This window comes from Pelodiscus sinensis, chromosome 2, assembly GCF_049634645.1.
Source record: "Pelodiscus sinensis isolate JC-2024 chromosome 2, ASM4963464v1, whole genome shotgun sequence".
Classification (NCBI taxonomy): domain Eukaryota; kingdom Metazoa; phylum Chordata; order Testudines; family Trionychidae; genus Pelodiscus; species Pelodiscus sinensis.
Genome location: NC_134712.1, coordinates 177504958 through 177526870, shown reverse-complemented (window position 1 = coordinate 177526870; position 21913 = coordinate 177504958). Strand labels below are relative to the sequence as shown.

The window sequence follows — 21913 nt, the reverse complement described above, 5'->3', positions numbered from 1 at the left end:
GAAGGTGTCTGCCTTCTCCAGCCCATCAGGCTCCTGGAAGCTGGCAGACTGCTCCTGGGGTGCGGTGGAGGGCTGGCTGCCAGTGGCTTGCTGGCTCATGTTTTGGGGTCACTGGGTCAGGGGCCCCAGTGGCCACTGCTGGCTCTGGGCTGGCAGGCTTGGAGCTGGCAGGGGCACTGTGGCCAGAGTCTACCCCTTTAATGGCTCCAGGGCTGGGGGAGAGGAGAGTAAGTTTTCCTGGCTGTGCCCAGAGAGGCCACCAGTGCTCCCTGGGAAGGGCTGGAGGCCTCCTATTTCGAATTAAGTGTCTACACAGCACTTAATTCAAAATAGCTATTTCGAATTTGGCATTATTCCTCATAGAATGAGGTTTACCAAATTTGAATTAAGCGCTCCACTATTACAAATTAATTCGAAGGCACGGCTGTGCTTTCGAATTAACTTTGCAGTTTAGACATACCCACAGTGCTTCTGGAGATAGGTGATGTGAGGCACAGAGAGGCTGACAGAGTCACACGGTGAATTAGCAAAAAAGGTGAGAGTAGCGCTTGGAAATCTTGAATCGAAGCCCCAAGCTCAAACCACCAGATTCAGCTTTGTTGGTGACAGAGATTTTTAGCCATTACCAGTGGTCAAAGTATCCTCTGCTTGATTCATGTGTGCAGGGTCCTTCCTACCCACATCCTCCCCTTCTGTAGGCAAAAGGGGACCATTCTCTTTTGCGACAGTGTCCCACATCTCAGAACCTCTGAGAATCTCTCAGCACAGTCTGTATTGAAGAAGAGGGATATAAATGGATAGGCCAAAGAGGGTGGGCATGGGTGCTTACTGCAGGCCTGCACAACATATGGCCCGTGGGCCACATGCGGCCTGCAGGGGCTCACTGTGCGGCCCGTGACAACTACGGGCGATGCAGCCCCATCCGATCCGCCGGCCGGGCAGAGGAGCGGAGCGCCACTGGGGAGGAGGAAGTGCAGCGATTCTGTTTACCTTAGCTCTGGTGCGAGGAGGCAGGGCACAAGCCAGAGTGCAGGACGCCGGCAGACGTCAGGATGCTGGCGTGACGTGGTGTCGTGATGTCATGGCTGGCGACCCCCTGGATTCAAACAGGCTCCAGCAGCCCCGCAAACTGGAAGGCAGAAGCCAGGTAGGGGATGGGAAGGGGCTTGTGCTGAGGGAAGGAGGGCAGGTCAGGAGAAAGGGGAAGACTCGAAGGGGCAGGGTTCAGGAGAGATCAATGCCAGGGGGCCAAATGGAGACAATGAGCAAAAGGGCAGGAGGGGAGGTGTCAGTGGGAGGGGGACAGGGTGATGCTGGGAGAGGAGAGGGTAAGGGCATTGGGAGCCGTATGTTGTGCAGGCCTGATTTAATGGAAAAATTCTTAATAAAGTATCACCCCCCCAAAACCTACCCTTGCAGCCTGCAGCTGTTTTCTTTGGAGTAATATGGCCCTCGCCGCTTTCTGAGTTGTGCAGGCCTGGCTTACTGTCACTCCTGGAGTCCCATATTTACCTGGAAAAGTGAATTTACAGGGCTGCTGTGGTCATGTGGGTGTATCTCTTGGCATGGATCTGTAGAACCAGGCTCCCCACGGAGTTGGGGGAATGAAGACTACATTGTTAATTTTGGTTGGATGTATTCAGGGAAGTTTCATCACATGGCTAAATCTTTCATTCCTGGTGATTCCAAGACAAACCTGGAGCACTAGCAACACTGAAGACTCGAGGTGAGAACCAGCGTGGAGACTTTTTTTTTAGAAACAAACAAAAACAAACAAAAAATGCTACTGCAAACCCCATAAAAATTAGCGGGGAACTCAAGGGAAGATGTACCATATGAAAGTGCTTTTAACTTATTTGTTAATATTGACTAGATTTCCACTTGACAGTGCCCCGTAAGAGTGCAAGCACAGAAATGTATTCTGGTTAGGTGGGATTTACATAAATTGCAATGGACGAAATTCAAATAAAGGCTTTTTATTCCTGCAGAGGACAGGTTCCATAGACCTTGATGCAGCAAAGCACTCACATATGTGCTTGACTGTGAATATGTGAACAGTCCCATTGATTTCCCTCATTTCCTAGAGGAAGACTTACTGTAGCTTGTGCTCAGGAACTCACAGGACTGGGCTCTTGGTCAATAGTCATAATAAAACTGAATCTTCGGTCACTGTAGCCCATAAAAGACAGACTTGTTACATATCAACTTTATAACCATGGGTAGCCACATCTGTGGAGGTGGATATCTGCGGCTCATTTTTGCGGATGAGTATACACATTTTGTACATCAAACCCTGCAAACTTTATACATGCGGGTAGCAGATGCAGATGTCTGCAAATCATTTTTGCAGATGCAGTTGTGGATACCAATTTTGTATCCACGCACGTGGTACTTAGTGAGACTTTCCAAAAGTAACTCCTTTCAATGGGAGTTACACAGCTAGGCCCTTTTGAAAATCCCAGCCAGAACTTGACTGCCTTCTTGGATACCTAAATACCTTTTAAAAGCTGTCCTTTACACACCCTCAGTTCCCTATTTGTAAATTTGGGACAATAATAATACTGCCAAGGATATTGTGGTGACAATTTACACATTTGAGGTGCTCAGATACAATGGGAATGGGGGGAGGGGGAATAGCTAAGTACTTCAGACAGAAAACAAAGTTACAATTTGTTGACAAGTTAATTATTTCTACTCTAGAATAATGATAGTATAGAAATTCCTATTCTTGAATAACATAGTTATACTTTATTCCTTCAGTCATATTGTACTGTCAGGCTGTGTCCAGACTCAGGGGTTTTTTCGAAAAAAGTAGCCTTTTTTCGAAAAAACTTCACCTGCGTCTAGACTGCAGCCGCGTTCTTTCGAAATTAAATCGAAAGAACGCGGCTTTTCTTTTGACGGTGGTAAACCTAATTCCACGAGGAAGAACGCCTTCTTTTGAAAGTGCTCTTTCGAAAGAAGGCGTTCTTGAAAGCAAACAGGCTTTTTAGAAAGAGAGCATCCAGACTCACTGGGTGCTTTCTTTCGAAAAAGCGGCTTGCTTTTTCAAAATTCCGCGTGCAGTCTAGACGCTCTCTTTCAAAAGAGGCTCTTTCAAAAGTATCTTTCGAAAGAGCCTCTTTCGAAAGAGGCTTGCAGTCTAGACATAGCCTCAGTATTTAATCAGCAGTCCTATTGAAATCAACTCAAAGCCAAACATGGCCCCGAATTTGGAACAAGACTATATCACTCCATCGTATTTTTCTAAGAGATTGACTCTTAACTAGGATTCCAAGTCAGACAGGGTTTTTGGTGGTACTCCAAAGATCAGGCCCACCAATGGAGGAAGGAAGGTGGGGGCAGGTTGGAATGTGAACGTGTAGCCAGTTAATCCTTACTGGATGATGCTTACAGGGTAATGGTTAACTGGTTCCCAGAGAGCAGCTCCCTGACCAATGGGCCCCTGTGCAAGGTCACCAGCCAGGAGGAGATCTGCAGGCTGGGGACTGCACGAGCCTGGTTGGAGCAGTCCCCCTCCCAGAATCCCACTTAGTCAGTTAACCAGTTAAATGTTAGATTAAACATTAAAATGAGGAGTAACATTAGTTCGGACTAAGGGCTTTACTTCCTGGTTCAAATCAGCTGTGATTCGAACTAGCGCGCCGGCGAGATCATGTTAATGAAGCACGGGATATTTAAATCCCCGCTTCATTAACTACTTCGGTCATCTCCATTTGCACCCGTAGTCCGAACTAGGGATGCAGTGTAGACATACCCTAACTGATTAATTGGGATATCGGGATTTTACATCCCTAGTGGAAGACAAAGGGGGCAGTTGTTCCTGGCCCATTAAATGCTGGGCAGTGCTCTCTGGGTAGTTCTGAGGCCTGCCTGGAGTGGGGACATGCTCTGGGCTTGCTGCCGCCAGCCTCACCCCATCCACCCAAAGCCCAGCCCCCCTGCCAAGCATGAAGCCTAACACTGTCCATGTTATATATAATACCAGCTTTATGTAGGAGAAGAAAAAATGTGTCCAATAGAAATATACATTTTGAGAAAAGGCCTTTTTGATTTTTGTTGTATGGAGCTACATATGCGAAGTAATGGTACATTTTAATAAACTGGATAATTCTTTTTTGGGGATGGAACATTATGATAAATTGTTATGGACATTACTGGAATCCATAAAATATAGGGATTTATCTTGTAGTTATTACCCTGGCAAAATAAATATTGACAACAAGAGAAGCTTGGCATCTGTAAGGATGTAAGAATCAGGCTCTTAAAGTAGATGAGAAGAACAGAAGAACTAAAATAGACTCTGATACCAAAGCTTTCATATTCACCAAGAAAATGTCACTGGTGGAGTATATAGATCTTTGATTAACTGATAGTTGTAGGTATTTCTCATTTAGGTCTGGGACATTCTAGGTATACAAAGTCTAGTTTAGGGCCTATTTATGTGACCCATCCTCTTGTTCACCTGAGTAATCCAAATTACTTTTGTAGGACTACTCATGTCCGTAAGCATTGACTAGTGTGAGTAAGGACACCTCATCAGACCTTTTAAGTATATTTTTTTAATGGCTCAAAAATGTGCAGCCAGAGCACAGTGCAAGTAGTGTTTCAGCATCAAGTTTCCCTGCAGGTGCTCACTGGTAAGTTAAACAAAAATACAGATGAAATCTATGCAGTCTTCAGGAAATTAATTTTATAGTTCCCTGTTAAGATACACATATTATTACTTTATTTAGATTACAGAATAACATTTTTTAAGATTACTCAGCGAACCAGCAGTATTTTAAAATACACAATATATCATTCTTAGCCTTAATTACATATTCAAAAGCATGCAGGGTGCATCATGGTAATGAAGACAGAAAACTATTTTCCATTAATAGAATGTTAATGAAGAACAATCAGAACAATTTAGTTCTAAACTTCAACCTTAGTTAAGCTTGTTCACAAGATTTAAGGCAATCATATCTGTATGTTCTTTTTACATGCACAAAGTTAGTCTTCACACTGTAGCGCAAGAATGAAAATGGATAGTTGTATCTGGGCGGTTTAGCTTCACTCAGCTTCCTGTCCTTGTAGCCTTCCGGAGCTGCAGTGTGTTACTTGGCATATTTCTTAAAGGTAAACTAGTAACTGGCTCCCATTAACACTGTTTATCAGAGAGGAGAGTAAAATTCTTCATCTAATTCACTGCAGATTCCATAAGATGAACTGCAAATACAATTGCTTTTCTCTGCTATAAAGCAAATGGAAAATATACAAATTTGCATCAGTTACTATTGAGATGTTTACAACCTACACCTTCCCAATTATACATATGCAATACCTCAGTATGTCTTTACCCACAAAGCACTGGAATACAGGTTAGAGATGATTGGTGTAATTTAATATATAGGCATACATTACATCTTCAAGCCTAGACATATCACAGGAGCGTCTTTAAATATATATAAATTTCTATTAGGGTTTTTTAATTGCCTGTTCCACTCTTCTCTACCGATGGCTCAAACGTGCAGGAGGGAGGATGGTCTTTGACAACAGACACACAAGATATTTATAACAACAAGATATTTTCGCTCTGCATTTTGTTTTAGCATGTGGAGAGAATAGTAATTGTACTCAGACTTGAAATGGCGTGGGTTACGCAGTTCAGAGCACAAGCACCTGCAGCAAATTAATTTGTTGTAGCACATTAATTATCTCATAGCTTCTATTTAGGCTGCAGCTGTTGCTATTATGTTAATATTTTTATAACCACTACACACAACAGGTTACGGTACTATTAGAAAATTCTTGGGGTAGGGTGGGGGGGTGTATTTTTTTGAGCAAAATGGGGAACAAAATTAAACACGCAAGCATTCATCAGGCATTTAGCATTCTATTTATTAACTGATTTGAAAGAGAATGGGTAACTGAAATTAGAAAAGAATAACAATAGACAAAGATGGCGCGTGCAGAATTTGTGAAAGCAAAAAAGAAGAAGAGGGAGGGAAAAAAAGAGAGAAAGAAACACCGAACACCGCAGTGCTGGGTGGTGAGAATTCGGATGGGGGTGGGGAAAATGCTGCAGTTTTCATGAAATAATAAGGTGGAAAAAAAGGCATACAAAGAGTAGGTTTTTCATTGTCTGTAAAATATAAACACAGATGAATTCTGTCTTTGGTTTGTTCATGCTTTTCACTCTGCACAGCAGGGATGTTCTTAAGAAGTTGCCCTCTGCGAAATTTCACTAAATGGAAACCGTGGACCCTGCATGATGTGATTATAATCACACCAGCCATTCTTTTTACATAATTTTTTGTTTAAAATCCAGTAATGCTTCTTGTTTTTAAAATCTATATCTATATTTATATGTGTATCTAAAACTGTGCTGTTTTACGTCTCGACAGCAAAGTGCGAACTGAAGGTATAACTGGCTCTATCCCATCTACAAGTCTCAATGGCTCAAAAACAATATGAAAATTTTTAGCTGACAAGAACATGTCTGCTGCCTGCAGTCACTGCAATAGCTCACCATGTTGCCTACTAACCAAAAGATCAAAAATTATCGATTTCATGGCGCTGCGTGCTTAGGATAGGAAAGCTACTTTAAAATTTGCATTATTTAAGAAATGAATTGAGAGAAAAGACTCATGTTTTAAAACACTTTAGAATGTAAAAATGGGTTTATGTTTTAATCTTATCAATGATTTACTATAATTCTATTATTTTTGGCAGCTGGGGTCTGGAAATGATTTTTTTCCGATGAATTTAGGATTTTGCCGCAGTATACATCTGCAGTCCCAGAATCCTCTGGTAAGATAATCCCTCTTGCGATGGGGAAACGCCTTTAACCTTTTCGTGAATGAAAAATCTGCAACCATTTTGAAATAAAAAGAAGGAAAGAATGATCATTTCTAAGAGCTGGAATGATATTTACTCTGCATTGAAAGAACACTGAAAGGAAAACATACTGTAAGCGCTTCGTGTCATTTCAGTATCTAGCTATTGTCTCCATTACTCATATTCTTTCAATGATGACCGTAAATACTTCTAGAGCATGGTGATGATAACCATATTCCATACTGCAAAAAATTCAGAACCAAGAACTAAGATATATACTGTTTCTTTTGTATAATTACAAGCCTGCCATGAATTACTACAACTACGCTGCATACCCAAATGAAAGTTTTCAGAGCAACTCCCATTGAATTTGCCCAGTGGAATCTTTCTTACTTGCTTGTGTGAGAGTAGCCAACTTTCTAGATTGACAAGAGGTATTTACAACTACTTAGCCTTTGCAGCTGGAAAGAAATCAAAAGATTAATTGAGCTATAAGATGTACTGCAAAACTGAACAGCTAGTCCAAAAATAGCCTATTTGTAGGTCTGTTAAATGCAACTCTTATCTGGATGTCTAATATTTTCAGATTACATATTAATTAGGAAAGGTCACTCTAAATAGGAAAATCTGTCCTAATCACAAAAAACAGGCCTGAAATGGAACGTTTTTTAAAAAACACCAATTCAGTGTTTAGTGTTTTTGGTTCAGATCACATATAGCATTCGTCTTTCTACAGTACTGACATTTAAAGGGTTACCCAGATGAAAAATAAATGGCTTCTTGTGGATGGAGCTGTGTGGGAGAGAGGAGGTAGGTAGTGCACCTTTGCGTCTATTGTTTTAGTTTGCGCTAGTTTTTCTGCAAGGCTGGCTGAACACAGCAATCACTCACACATTCCTTTAAACTAGGAAGGCCAGGTACATAGTCAGTAAGTCAGACATACATACATACATATATATATATATATATATATATATATATATATATATATATATATATATATATATATATATGTGTGTGTGTGTGTGTATATATATATATATATATATTTTAAATGAAAACTTATATTCAGTATCCCATAGATCCTGACAAAATTAAAAAAGAGAACAGAATTGTGGATTTCTGTTGGCCTTGATCATTATTATCAATGATTAATATTATAAAAGCAAAGTAATTTGTTTATTAATTTGGTTAGTAGTTAAGATGTATGTATTTGGTAATGGCAAAGCTTCCATTTTTGTTTGTTCAGTTTTACTGTATCTACTGCTTAATATGCCAATAATCAGGTATTGTGATGAGTTAATGTCTCTGCTGCTAAATCAGTAAAAGACTTTTTCAGTTTCTAAAACATATCTGAAAAATAAAGTTAAACTGCTGCTGGCTTTCACACAAATTAAGGTGGATAACAGAGATGATGCATGTCTCAAGAAGAAAAAACAAAAATGAAATAATAGGCTTTTTGATTAAACAAACTGTGTTGGTCACTAATGATTATTTGTGGTCACTAATAACAATTTCTAATATTTGGAACAACACTTACAGAATGTTCTATTTTATGTAATTTCAATTAGCTGACCAGCTGTTTTGACATACATTTTCAATTAATTTATTAATGTTTTACTGTCTGTCTTCATTTCAAGAAGATGGTGTACAACCAAGATACGTGCAACATTTTGTATCATTATTTTATGAGAAAAGCAAACCTGATCAATATCTGAAACTTGGCTAATTCTTTCTTTTTTTAAGTATCTGCTAACAGATAGCACTTTGCTTCACTACATCAAAGTTTCTGACTTGTATTAATAAAATATATTTCCCAACTATGCAATAAGCATTACATTACTTAATTATGTCTCAGGTAGAATATTTGAACACTACAAGCATTTTTCTGCCATACCACATGTTTCATCAAAAGTGCAAAACTGTTTTTATACACTGCACATTTAATTTCAGTGGAAGAATTTTGTTAAATGGCCAACATGCAGGATTGTGGTGTTGCTAAATTGTTATTTTTTTAGTTTAGCATTTTAACAATATTATAACTTAGTCTGTAATCTGTACAAAAAATGTGCATGGTTAGAAATCAATTACTTTTTAACATGGGAAATCAAAGATTTGGGCCCTATTACTTAAATATATCTTTAATTGTTCATTCTGCTTTGAGTACATATAAATACCATTGCAACTTTTCCTTTACTATGTGTTTTAAGACATAGCTATATTCCAATTGCCTTAGCAAGAAAGGTGACCAACGAAATTTACCTTTATCCGTTTTTTTTTCTGTTTGAGCTGCTCCCTACTGTGATGCGGAGTTAAAAGTTGACGCTGCAAAAACAATGTCAAGGATGTTAAAAAAGGCTAAAAAAGACATTTAAATCATTATCTTTTTAAAATTTAACCAAGAAGTTCTCTTTTGCAGCAAACATGTCTCACTGCAGAAATACACAATGGTCTTGCCAGAAGGCTGTTTGACTTTTTTTTAAAGAAGTCTCCAGTATAGATAACTAACAAACACTTACCAAAAATAAATCTATTAAAATACTAATCAGGTCTTTAAAAAAAAACCTATATATATAATATGAAAGCTTGGGGATTGAGGAGAGAATAAGTAGAGTGATTGTATATTCTCCATTGTTTATTGTGAATTAATTAACTGAAGCCCTGAATTCTAATAGCCAAGACAAAATGTTTCCCTTTTTCATACTGTACCATATTACATTGTATTTTAGAAACATCTGTAATAAAACAAAGTGCTATTACAAGTTAAAGTAAATTGCAATTATAAGACTTACATATAGCTATTAAAGCAATGGCTCTTCTCAGCTATCTCCACCAAACAGAAAGTATCTGGTAAATAGTCAAACTGCTCATTGACTAAATACTGTAAACCAAACCAAATCAAAATGTTAATTGACTACTGCCTAGATACAAAAGTAACTTAGCAACTCTGCAATAAATCTAGTACAGATTAAATGACTAAAAATATACAATCTTATAACTCCTCTTAAACTCACTATAAAGCAACACAATCTGCTGAAGGCATTCTGAGATTCATAATTTAAAACCTCCTTTAAAAGAGGTTCATTCCAGTGGTCCTCATGTCAAAAAGAAGAGCAGTCCACAGTCCTGAGGCCAGAAGCAAACAGACTACTCTTCCTGAAAAAAACCAGACTCCAGCATTCCCTGTCCCCTCAGACCTCAGGGGGTGGGATAGCACACAAAGAGACTCTGAAAGGTATCTGGGACCATGCAATGTATCAAGGGCATTTAACTGATTCTACTGTTGTTATCAAGGACCCAAAAGAATTGCTTATGGTGAATTTGGCAATAACAATACTTTCCACTGCAGAGATTCTCAGGTGAAAGATACTAACAGTCAGAAATATTATCCCCATTTTACAGAGGGTGAAGTTAAGACATATATGATTCATTTGCCCAAGGTCATGCAGCAAAGTAACTGGGGAGACAAGGAGTTTCACAAAGAATCAAGCTCTTTTGCGGCTAGTATCCAACCTAATTCCCCAAAACCATACTGCCTTGGAAAGCTGTCATAATGCAGAATGAAAAATCCTGATGCAAACTGAATGCCACTAACAGGGCATTTGTGCTAACCTTTGTGCTTAGAACAGAAATATTTTAATGAACAATAGAGATTTCCTCCTGCTGGATGTTGGCCAGATACTGAGTCTCAAACCTTCCGAGAAGAATGTTTTATTTCGCCTGGTTCTTTTATTTGTTTCTTCTGAGATTATTGAGGGATTCTTTCAGTCAGGCATGCAGTGCAACAGTCAGGAGGTATATTTAGCAGCCATATATTAGCTAATGTAAGGACCCCCAGTACTTTCTTGGAGTTAGAGGCATAACGCCCCCTAACTACACATTATGCCTACGGCACATACAGGCTAGGACTTGGGTTTTGGAGCTGGGACAGCTTGTGGGAGAATGGCCCCTCACAGGGCAATGACTGCGAGAAGCAGTCTGAAGATTGCTACATGCCCTAAAATGGGGGGGGGGGGGTTGAGACCGTTAAAGAGCAATACCTTGAAAGCCCATTGTAACAGTGACATAAGTCTCCCCCAGTTGAGAAAGCCTCTAATGTTGTCCCACCCCGGCTCTGCTCTGCCGGTGCCCCGCTTTACCTGCGTGCGAGGAGTGGGCTGAACAGGGGGAGGGAAGAAGAGGCCGCCTCGCTTCCCCACGTGGCCTCCTGGCACCCAAGAGCCGCTCGCCATTCCAGCCCCGAACCCCACCCCTTGGGATGGCTGAGGCGGAGCCTGGGAGGCTGCGGTGGGACCTAAGGTAAACACGGGGCCGAGCGGACCCAGTGACAACGCGCCCTTAATGACCTGGGCGCCTTGGCACAGGCAACGCGAGAGCGAGCAGCGGGCGAACCACTTTCGGTCCTACGTAGAAGACTTTAAAGTTTAAAGCATCTTCCTTTCCCACGCCAGGCAACAGGCAACACGGCAAACAAAGTCCAAATGTAGGCGGTTGTTTTGTTTGCCTGAAATATACTTTACCGGTGCAAAATCGCGCGTGCAAAGAGACTGCATAATAAGTCTAGCCAGTGCAACATCAAATGCCAGTTTAAAACATCCCGCTAGTGCAAGATTAAGCATACAAAGAAAGAGCCGCTGTGTGTGTGTATATATATTTTTTTTTCTCTGAAGAGCAGATACACGATCAGATAGGAGCAAAAAGAGCTTATGTGAATTACATCCAGTGCAGATACAAAAAAGAGGCACTATAAAAGATATGTGGCTAGTTCAATATGATATACGAAGAAAACGCATATAAAAACTCAACAAAAACACCACTCTGCGTACGTTAAAAAACCTTATTTTGCTACTGCAAAATCATGTATTAAAAAAATGCCGTGGTTTTGTTCTAGCTGTGTGGGTTTTTTTTTAGAATACACTCATTTGTATCCATGCTCATTCGCTAAATTGTGTCTCTTATTATAGTTTAACTATCTACTTGATATATTGAACATATTTTGCTAGTGAAAAAGTCTGTAAAAGAGTTTGCAATAGGCATGCAGAGGCTGAAGTGGATGTGCAAGATCGTGCATGCAGTGGGAAAGCATGTGTAATTCATACTATTTTCCTGTTTTTAAAACTCCTCCAGAAGGCGAAAAAGTCGAGTTTCTCCCATAAAGCCATTGCATAACTAGATACTTTCTTTGGCAACAGCTTCCTGACAAATATTTATAAAGGAATTGCAGAACGCGTTTCCGCCTACGTGAATGAGTCTCAGTCATAACCACCTTCCCCAGACTCACTGCCACTTTTTTTTTTTTTCAAGGAGCGGCGGAAAGCAGGGCACCGTGTGCCTCCAGCCGGGCACAGTGTGAGCGGGACGGGGAGGGGCCGTCGTTGTTGTGTTTTGCAAGCCGCTTTCGGAAACGATCATTTTTTGTTCCCTGTTGCAAATCAGAAAGTTTAATCAGCGGTGCGGGAAACGCAAAGGCGCAGAGGGCTTGCTATTAGCTCTGCGCTCCGCAGCAAGCCTTGGGGGAAACACGACGCCACTTTCGATAGCTAGGGGAGTGTAAAAATCCCTCAGCCCGGTCCGTAACTCCTAATTCGTTGGGGGGGGAGGGGTTGAGAGGAACCAGCAGCTGATCCCTTGCCAAGTGGTTACTGCCCCTTTAAGAACAACACGCTGGTGCTGTTCCCCCAGCAGCAACTTCTCTCCCAGGCAGGAAGGAACCAGCCTCGTCCCAACCTCCCGAAGAAGGTGTCTCCGCCGCCCCTCCCCATCCTGGCCTCATCACACCTCCCTCTCGGCTGGATCACTGCTCCCATCCTGCCTTGTTCTCCACAGCGCCCCCGCTCCCGCCTGTGTTCCCAGACTCCCCACCCCCTCCCCCTTGTGCAACTCCGCCCGCCTCCCCCCAGCGCCCTCCGCAGGGGCGAGCTACCTTCGGCGGGTGGCGCACAGCTGCCCTTTGTCTCCCTCCGCCCAGGGAGCCGGGCACTATTTCTCCTCCCCCTGCCCGGGCGCTTGGGTGCCTGTGGAATGCTGCGCGCCGAGCCCGGCAGCGGCGGCAGGATACAGCCTCGCCTCGCGCGCCCTATAAGAACCTCCTTGCGAGCGACGCCATTTTAAGCCTCTCGCTTGGTTCGGCGGCAGCGGCAGGGGAGTGTCCGGCGGCGACCGACCGGAGGCGGCGGCGGCCGGAGACCAGGGCTGCGGGACCTTGCGCTCTTGCCTCCCCGCGGTGTCAGTGGCGCTTTCTGCTCATTTCCCGCTTCCCTCCCTTAGCCCGGCGGGGGAGCCGGGCGTGCGGGAGCCTCGCTCCGGGCTGTGCGGGGGTGGGAGGCTGGGGGGGGGGGGTTGCCCGGGCGGGAGGCCCGCGCTGGGCCTGGCCGGAGCGTGGGAGGGGGGGGGGTCACTCGGACACGGGGCACTGGCTCGGGGCGGTCCGGACACTTGAGTGGCCGGGGCGGCAGCTGAGGCGCCTCGCGGGAGGCTGCCGGACCGCTGGCCGGGGTGGCGGGAGGCGCGTTGTTTGCAGCCGGGCGCTGGGGTGGGAGGCCGGTCCCGGGGGCTCCGCGCTCTGTGGCGGGCGTTCCGGCGCGGCTCCGGGAGCGGGCGGCTGTGGGGGAGGGAAGCGGGTTCGGGTTTGTTTGGACGGTGTAAGTCTAACGAACGTGCTGCTGGACTGCGGCCGCTGTTATCTGTTGCGCTCTGGGCTTTTGTCTCCGCTGCGTGTTGTGCTTGCGGGAGAGGCGCCTGGTGGTGTCCCTGCCGCTGTGGGGTGTTTTGAGTAGTGGCTGCTGCGGAGCGGGGTGTAGCCCGAGCGAGTTTAAAACAACCCAACTAGCTGGAGTCTCTCTAAAGAAAGAGCGAGGTGTCTTGAGGCTTTCCTACCGGGGGAGGGGAACTTGCTGGCTTTGGATTAGGCCATTTCCGAATATGCAGCGTGTTGTGGGAGAGAGCTGATCCTTCTGAGGGGAGGCGACCAGACTTGCACTCTTCTTCTCTCCTCTTCCCCCCCCCCCCCCCCGGCTTATGTAAAACTTAAAAATAAAAGTTCAGGCATCTTTTACGTTCATAGTTTCGGGCTTTTTGCCCAAACTGAAGTCTTAACGATTTATTAAAAACACTGGCCATTCTTGGGACAGCGATGCCTTAAAACAAATCAGAAATCTTAATTTTGTTTCTTGGCTCTTTCCTTAAAAGAAACTTGATACACTAAAAAAAAACCACTGGTAGTGTCTCTACTCTTTTTTTTTTTTTTTAAGTGAAAAGGTGGCTTTCCGTACGATTTTTGGAGGAAAAGCCCTTCTATGCAATGCTAACTGCGTAGGGAGATTTTTTTGGGGGGGGATAGCAACACTGAATCAGTTGTAAACGCTGGCTGTATTTTCTTGATCTCTTCTGTGTGGGTCGTCTCTTGTTCCCGTGCTTCCTATCTTCCAGACATCTGTGGTCCTCCCCTCCCCCAAGTATGCAAGTGGTGACTGGAAAGAGGCTGGGCTGGTATGCTGAGGTCGGTGGAAGGAAGTCAAGGAGGGGTTTCAGTAAAATGGGGACTCTGAGAGTATAGTAGGCTCAGATTAGAAACTGTCCCGAATGAACAGGACCGCTTCCTCTGATCTTAAAGTTGCTTGTATTCTGTATTAGGATTTATCTCCTTTGGGCTGGCATGTGAAGTCCTATTTGGCCAAGTTACCCACCTTAGATTCTGTTAGTTAACTAGTAATGTGTTGAATGCCTACAAATTTAACACACTTGTCTTAGGCAGTTAAAATCTTTATCTAAAGACACTAGTCTGTGGATCCCATTGGCATCAATGGCAGATGCTGGATGCTTGGCGCTGTTGAAAAATAAAATTTTAGATACCCAAATCAGCTTTAAGAGCTGAACACCCTGAAATTTCACCATTCTATAAATTGCATTAATATACTGTTAAATGTATACTTTGATTTGAGGAGCCTAGTGTTTGACTGCCATTTTTTAATACAAACAGTCTTCAAAAATGTAGAACTGAAGAGACTTGTAGGCTGGCTATAGAGGTTGCTCTGACACAACAGTTAATGTTAATTTACTGCACAACTTGTGCTTCATGACTTCAGTAGAATCTACATCTTGTAGCCAACTCAGAGTGGCTTCAACTATTTCCTATTGCCTCAAGTGTCCTAAGCTTTTTGACTTGAGCTATTTCTACTTTTAAGGCATGTAAGCAAGATTTTTTTTTTTTTTTTTTTGGAAGTGTCTCTACAGAACTCAAGACTTTCATCTGGTTATGCGGTTCTAATTCAGGGTTTAAAAAATAGGGTTGTGTAACTGTGGCTGGGTAGCTAGCATTTGTTACTTCTGTGTGTTAGTTGCTGTCATTTGTAAGGTAACTTAGTTTTACAAATTAAGTGCCTGCTGCCCTGGGCTAGAGCAGGTTTATCAAGGAAAACTGTCATCATAAAGAGTGGGTGAGGCAAAGTCCTCCTTTTAAACTTGTGAGATTTTCTTGATATGCTGATCTGACTGGATACTGTCATCCACTTCTTAGAATAGTGTTAACTGAATAGATCAGATCTTATAAATGTGCCACATTGAAGAATAGCAGTATTACAGTAATTCACAGCTTTATAAAAACCTGCAAAGTATTTCCAGTGCCTGCTACACATTCTACTTCTCCCTCTTCCCCTTCATTATATCAACTTCCATGTGGGAGAGGTTCAAAACCAGTTGACCTGCTTTCTTGAGTGATTCATGCAGTGTTAACTTTCTCTTCAGTTTTCTTTTGTCTCTGGAGATACACTGGCTATAAAATTAATGCACTCAAAAAGGGAACAGTGGTTAAACAGCCATTGTAACAAATAGTGCTGTTAATCTGATTTAGAAGTGGATAGGAATAGCATTCAAATGATAAAAGGGAATTTTGAAATCTGTAGTTATTATAGTAAATATTTTGTGTATTTCTCATTGGCTTAGCAATAGTACTTGTTTCCCCTGAAGTGACCAAAAATCTGACTCTCCCTCAGGGAGATGTGCAAATGCTACATACAGATGACTTAAGTTAAATGAAAGAGGTTGATCAGACTCTGAATATTGTCAAACTTTGCTAATATCCACTTTGCCGCCTTCTGATTTTTGTCAAGGAGTTGAAATACATTTTATGAGTGCCTGTATTTCCAAATTATTCCGTTCATGGAATAAGACTGACAGGTTTGCTAGTCCAGCCACTGGTCTTACAAATTCTCAGCTTTCTGATGTGTCCTTTGTATCTAAATTTAACAACTCAATTTCTTATATTTTAAGCTGTGGAAACTAATGGGGAAACATTAAATACATAAGTAGTGTATTCAGTTCTGTCTTAGTGCAAAGATTTGTGAGAATCTAACACCTGGTTGAATCAGGTAAATACACTTCTGCATAAGCAAAGTCTAGCAGCAGAACTTTGATGCAGGGTATTACAGTGTTGAGGCTGCTTTACAAATGGGCACATGGGTATAGAGTTCTACTTTGTTCTCTCAACACATCTTCATAAAATGTAAAGTTCTGTGTAAAAGCTTTGAAGAGAACATTAACTAATAATTAAGGCACAGCTCTTGGCATGGATGTTTGGGGTCCTTTCTTAGGTCTAGACTGTCTTCAATGTGGTTTTTGTATATGGTACTACTCAAATTGCTGCCATATCACACTTTTAAATTGATTCCAACTTTAAGGGATTATAGCTCATTACAGTATGAAACCACAGTAAACAACTTTGAGATCAATTATATGTAATTTTAATAAATTTTGGATTTTCTGGAAGGCGAGCATAAACAAAGGCTGAACAATATTGTGGAAATGGGTAACAACTACTTTAGCATAAGCCATTCCTAAGAGTAGCTGGAACTGTGAATGTGTTATGATGGGGACCTTGCTGACTGTCAAGACACAATTTTTGCTTCCTTGCTTTATTTGCCAAAGGTAGATTAAAAAAAAAATCTGGAAGACCCCTTCAAGTCCTGTAATACTGATTTTGCTTGAATGGTGCATAACAAGTACTATTTTATATTGTACAGGTTGAACCTCTCTAGTCCAGAGTTGTCTGGCTCAAACATCTATCATCTGGAACAATTTTTAGTTAACTGGATGTCCGCTTTTTATGGGTGTGGCCATATTTCCCATGGTCCCATAAAGTTTGTTTACAGCCACCCAGTCCTAGTTCCTCAGTATTCTATGCTGTTTAGCTCAAATTTTACCCCTAAATCTTTTAAGAGCCCAGTAAGCTGTGGAAATGTTGGTCATGTCACTAAACAATATTTACTTCCCATGGTCTGGAAAATTCTGTGGTTCAGATTCCATCAGGTCCCGAGGGTGTCGGACTAGAGAGGTTCGAGATGTATAGGAATAGTCAGTCTAACTGAGCATGTTTTGTTAACTTTTAAAGAAACACAGAACTATGATAGTTTTCAGACTTGTTTTGAAGTACAACACTAATATAAAAGGACCTGTAGAATCTTTTGGGTCCTCTGCTTGTAAGTTACTTCATGCTAATTAGAGAGCTTTATGCACAATTGAAGAGGCGGAAGAGATGCATCTTTAACAGACGCAACCATGCTGTGCCAGTCTCAACTTTGTGGGACAAATGTTGCCCTTTTTTGGCAATAAATGGACTCATAGATTGATGGAAGGTATTCTACTTTTAAGCTATAGTGATCTTCAGAGGGCCTGCTTTGCTGTGTATGACTTTCTAAATCTTCATAGTACAATAGTCCAGCTTTATAAAATGTAGTTGATTAATGTTGTAAGATTTCAATGTGGCTTTAAAATGGTGTCTTGTGTGTAGGAGAAGCTGTTTTCGTAAACCATATTTGTACATTCATACTGTTGCTGTAGCTTGCTAAGATTAGATAACAAAAGCATATGAACAAATTGGAATTGCATTCATTGCAAAATCTGACTTTACAGTGCTTTGCTGGAATCACTGCAAATAACTGGGTTTAAGGCCACGTTGTGGACACAGCATCAGAATTTTTTTGGCCTATGGATTAGGGATGCAAGTGTCTAGTCAACAATGCGATAAGCAAAAGCTTGTTGGATAATAAACTAGTCCCTCAACTACTCACTTCCCCCCCACATTGCTGGCCCTTATCAAGAAGGACTCTGGGTGTAGCCCATGGCAGGAGATTGGGGTCCAGGATGGGGTTCAGGGTGCAAGCTATAGGAAGGAGTTTGGGTACAGGGAACCCATGTCTGGAGCAGGAGGCTGGATGCAGGAGAAGGTTCTGGACTGGGACAGGGATTCAGGATGCATGCTGTGACTGGGCATTATTTAACTGAGACTGCTTAACTGGTAGGGCAGTAGGGTTAAGGCAGGCTTTCTCCTGCGCTGGCCTGAAACACTCCTGAAAGTAGCTGGCATGTACAGCAATGGTTCCATATTGCCAGGTGCTGCCCCTCATCTACAAGCCCTGCCTGAGCCCACGGCTTCTACTGGCCATGGTTCCCTGTTGTTGAACAATGGGAATTGCAGGAGTGGTGTTTGCAGGCATGGCTAGCATATGGAGAACCCCTGTTCCGCCTTTCTCGGACATGTCAGTCACTTCTCCGGAGCAGCAAATACCATAGAGATAATTACTGTAGCCACGACATTCGGCATTTTAGAACTCAGTAATTACATTCAAATTTAATTTAATTTTTTAAGAGAAATGAACTATGAAGTGCACAGACGAGTCAAAAACCAAAATTACCCACTTTGCAAGCAGTGAAAGAAGTAATAGCACCTCCCCCACATACGTATGTGTTTGGATGAGAGTGAAAGACCGTGTCTGAGAATGACAGACACATACAGTATGTGAGTGATAAGATTTTTTTTTTCATTGCCAAGCTCCCTCCACCCTTTCTCTCTGTATGGAGATAGGGTACAGGGTGAGAGGGGAGGGACACTCTGACACCAGCACCCCCTGCTCAGCGAGCAGAAGGCTCCCGGGGAGCAGCTCCAAGGCAGAGGGCAAGAGCAGCATGACAGTGGGTGGTGGGGCAACTCAAGTGACAATGCTTCCTAGCCCAACCAGTCAGGATCACCTATCAGATGCTTCAAGATCTACTAGTGGATCCTGATCTACTGGCTGGTGACATATTCAATAGTGATGCTATAGTTCAGAGTCTTTCTCTTGCAAACCTTTAGATTAGGTTTTCTTAAGAATATATCAAATTCAGTGTGAGTCTAGAACGATCTGCAAGAGTAAATAACTGGATATTGCTGGGAGACTGCTACTCATAGTACAAATGACTTACATAAACATTAAGTCTGTGCTCTTACCCTATGTATTGAACAGCTCAGCAGTTCTCAAACTCTTTGGGCTCTGGAGCCCTTTATATGTAAACTTATGCGGAGCCCCAGCAGTCCACTGATTGTGTTGTACCTATTGATGTTTTCAGTTTGTCAATCTCGCAGAGCCCCTGGAGATGTCTCGCAGAGCCCTGAGGCTCCGCAGAGCACAGTTTGAGAAACACCAGACTAGCTTACGCCAAGTTAGTTTTTTGTAGCTGCCTCAATACTTCGTAGTCTAGCATCCAAGTCTGAAGCTGTGATAGGCAGTGGGAAGGGATCAGAATTTTTATGTATTGACTGGCTTAATGGCTTCAAGTAATTTGGATCAAATGTCCATATGATGCATTACAAGGACATTAAACTGAAAGTGCTTTTCCAGTACAAAGAAATACTATAAAATGGTCATGTGGTGACAGTACCGCTTCATCTATCCCTGATATACAACAGTGTCCATCTCCAGTAGGTTAACAGATGGTGTAGAGCAGGCCTGCACAATATACTGCCTGCAGGCCGCATGCGGCCCGCAGGGGCTCACTGTGCGGCCCGTGCTGACTACTGGTAGCGCGGCTCCATCTGATCAGCCGGGCGGAGGAGCAAAGTGCTGCTGGGGAGGGGGAAGTGTGGCGATTCTCACTGCCAGGCTGCCTGTATGCAGCTTCGGTGCGAGGAGGCAGGGTGCAAGACAGAGGACAGGATGCCAGCTGATGCCAGGACGCTGGCATGACGTGGCATTGTGATGTCAGTCAGTGATTGCTGGATTTAAAAAGGCTCCGGCAGCCTCGCAAATTGGAAGGGAGAAGCCGGGGAAGGGGCTTGTGTTGAGGGGAGCAGGTCAGGAGAAAAGGGAAGGCACCAAGTGGCAAGGTGCAGGAGAGACCAGTTTTTGCTCGACACAAATTTTTAGTCCGTGTGTTCAGTATTTTTTGGGAGAGCATTCCTACTTGTGGCCCACAGCTGTCTTCTTTGGAGTAATATGGCCCTTGCCACTTTCTGAGTTGTGCAGGCTTGGTGTAGAGGAAGACTGGGCTTACTACCTGAAACTTTGCAATCAATACAACACTGTTCAGTTACTTTTAAAATCAGTAACCTAGCTTCATGTATTGCAGCACAGTAGACTCAATGTTGGGGCTTTCAAGTTGGTCCCAGGATTTTAAAGGTTTCTTTAAGGAGCTCTAAGTTCAAAAGCTTGTCTCCATTAGAAGCTGCTCAATGGAAGAGATTACCTTACCCATCTTGCATCACTAGTTGACTTCGTCACTTCAAATGTCTAACTCCCATTTAAAAAAAAAAATAGTTAAATTCTTTGGCTAAATGCACTAGGCTTAAATAAGGACATTTCAGACAAATGTGGTGGGAGGGAGGTACAGGTGATGTTATAACACTTTCCTGAGCTTGGAAAAATGCCTCCTCAATAGCCTGTTACTTATGTAAGTAGGCTGGACAACAGTCTAAATCATCCGTGTGTAAAAATCTGTGGATCCTACCATGTTTCCTTGACTTATACAACAACGTAGGCAGGGGATAAAACATCTGAAGGCATGCAAGGGTCAGTGAAGTTCAAATTTTTTTCCTTGTGATTGGCTCTTACATACTGAATTAACATTCGGTTAGTACCAAATATGAATCAAATTAAGTTTTCTTACAAAAGATTTCATTTAGTCACATTATCATATTGACTACAGTGAAGGAGTTCAAACCTTTAAATAATTATCCTTAGGTAGCAGATAACTTGAGAATATCGATTAGTATTCTGAAAGCTTAATGCATTGCAGTTGGAGTTGAATAAATACATACTTTCTGAAATTGGATGGTGTTAAAACCATCAGATGAAGACTCATACTATTGCATCTTTAGTTACAATGAACTAAACTGTAAATGTCACTATTATTTCGGTATTGGCTTTCAAAACTGCTGTAATCAAGGTTCTGATTAGTGTGCTAGAATAGGAATGTAACTTGTATGTACAGTCATCATGTGGTGTACTTCCCATCACCAGTCTTGAGAGAGCACCACAAACCATAATGTACCTGCCATTATTTCCTCTATTTGAGTTTTGGTAATTGTTATCCTAATTCCAAGTATGCATCTTCCAAATCTTAATGTCAACTAATCTCCACTAGTATTACTCCTATTAGAGCCTGGGAGTTTCTCAAACACTTTTAATTGTTGCTCTGCAAAAGGAGAGTCTGTCACTAATAGCAATTAGTTTCAATAGTTTAAAAGCTCAACCCTGAAATTCCTTGCTAGAGAACAAAATACTTAACTATTTTAATTCAGAGTTTTTACTTTTTTTTCCCCCCACTTTTAAATGCTTGCTCAACTGAGTTGTGAGCTTTGCCATTTCAGTGAAGGGATTGCCTCTATCTTCCTAACACAATTCATGGAAGTGTATTTAGGCAGTCTGTACTGATGAGATGGCAAATAATTCACAATTTGACTTGGTTCCTTCTTGGATGAAATGACTAAGTATTTTGTGTGATTCAGCCATTTGGCAAGAATACTGTTTTCCTTGCCTGTAAATCTTGATTCATTATGGCTCCCTGTTAACTCTCATCTTTGTATGTACTAGGGAAATCTACAGGTATTATAGCTGTTCTAGCATGGGGTTGACCAATAGCAGGAGTAGGGAGAACCTGTGGCTCACCTTGATCTGGCTCAAGGCTTAATCAATCTCTCTCTCTCTCTTCCTCCCCCCCCCCCCCCCAGCAACATGAGCTGGTGCGCTAGCTGCACAGGGGGCACTGTTGCTGCAGTGCCAGCTCCCCACTATGTGTGTGGGGAGGGGAGGAGACGACAGTGGGGAGAGCAAGCTTCCTGGGC

General features: G+C 42.5%; 1 protein-coding gene and 1 long non-coding RNA gene across 4 annotated transcripts in view; one reads left to right on the top strand and one right to left on the bottom strand.

Annotated features, from left to right (window-relative positions):
* Window positions 1–4706: 4706 nt before the first annotated feature.
* Window positions 4707–12883, bottom strand: LOC102447363 (uncharacterized). Of its 3 annotated transcripts, none has more exons than XR_012901905.1 (5): window positions 12746–12876; window positions 10863–12244; window positions 9615–9703; window positions 9085–9147; window positions 4707–5236 (listed from the first exon to the last, which is right to left on the bottom strand). It is a non-coding gene; the product is annotated as an uncharacterized LOC102447363 (long non-coding RNA). The 3 variants fall into 3 exon arrangements; XR_012901904.1 differs by having other exon boundaries at window positions 10962–12244; XR_012901903.1 differs by lacking the exon at window positions 10863–12244 and having other exon boundaries at window positions 12746–12883.
* Window positions 12884–13014: 131 nt separating this feature from the next.
* Window positions 13015–21913, top strand: part of CTNNB1 (catenin beta 1) — a 29682-nt gene continuing 20783 nt past the window's right edge. The window contains exon 1 of the mRNA NM_001286932.1: window positions 13015–13047. The gene's annotated coding sequence lies outside the window, so the exon portion shown is untranslated. The remainder of the gene's footprint in view (window positions 13048–21913) is intronic.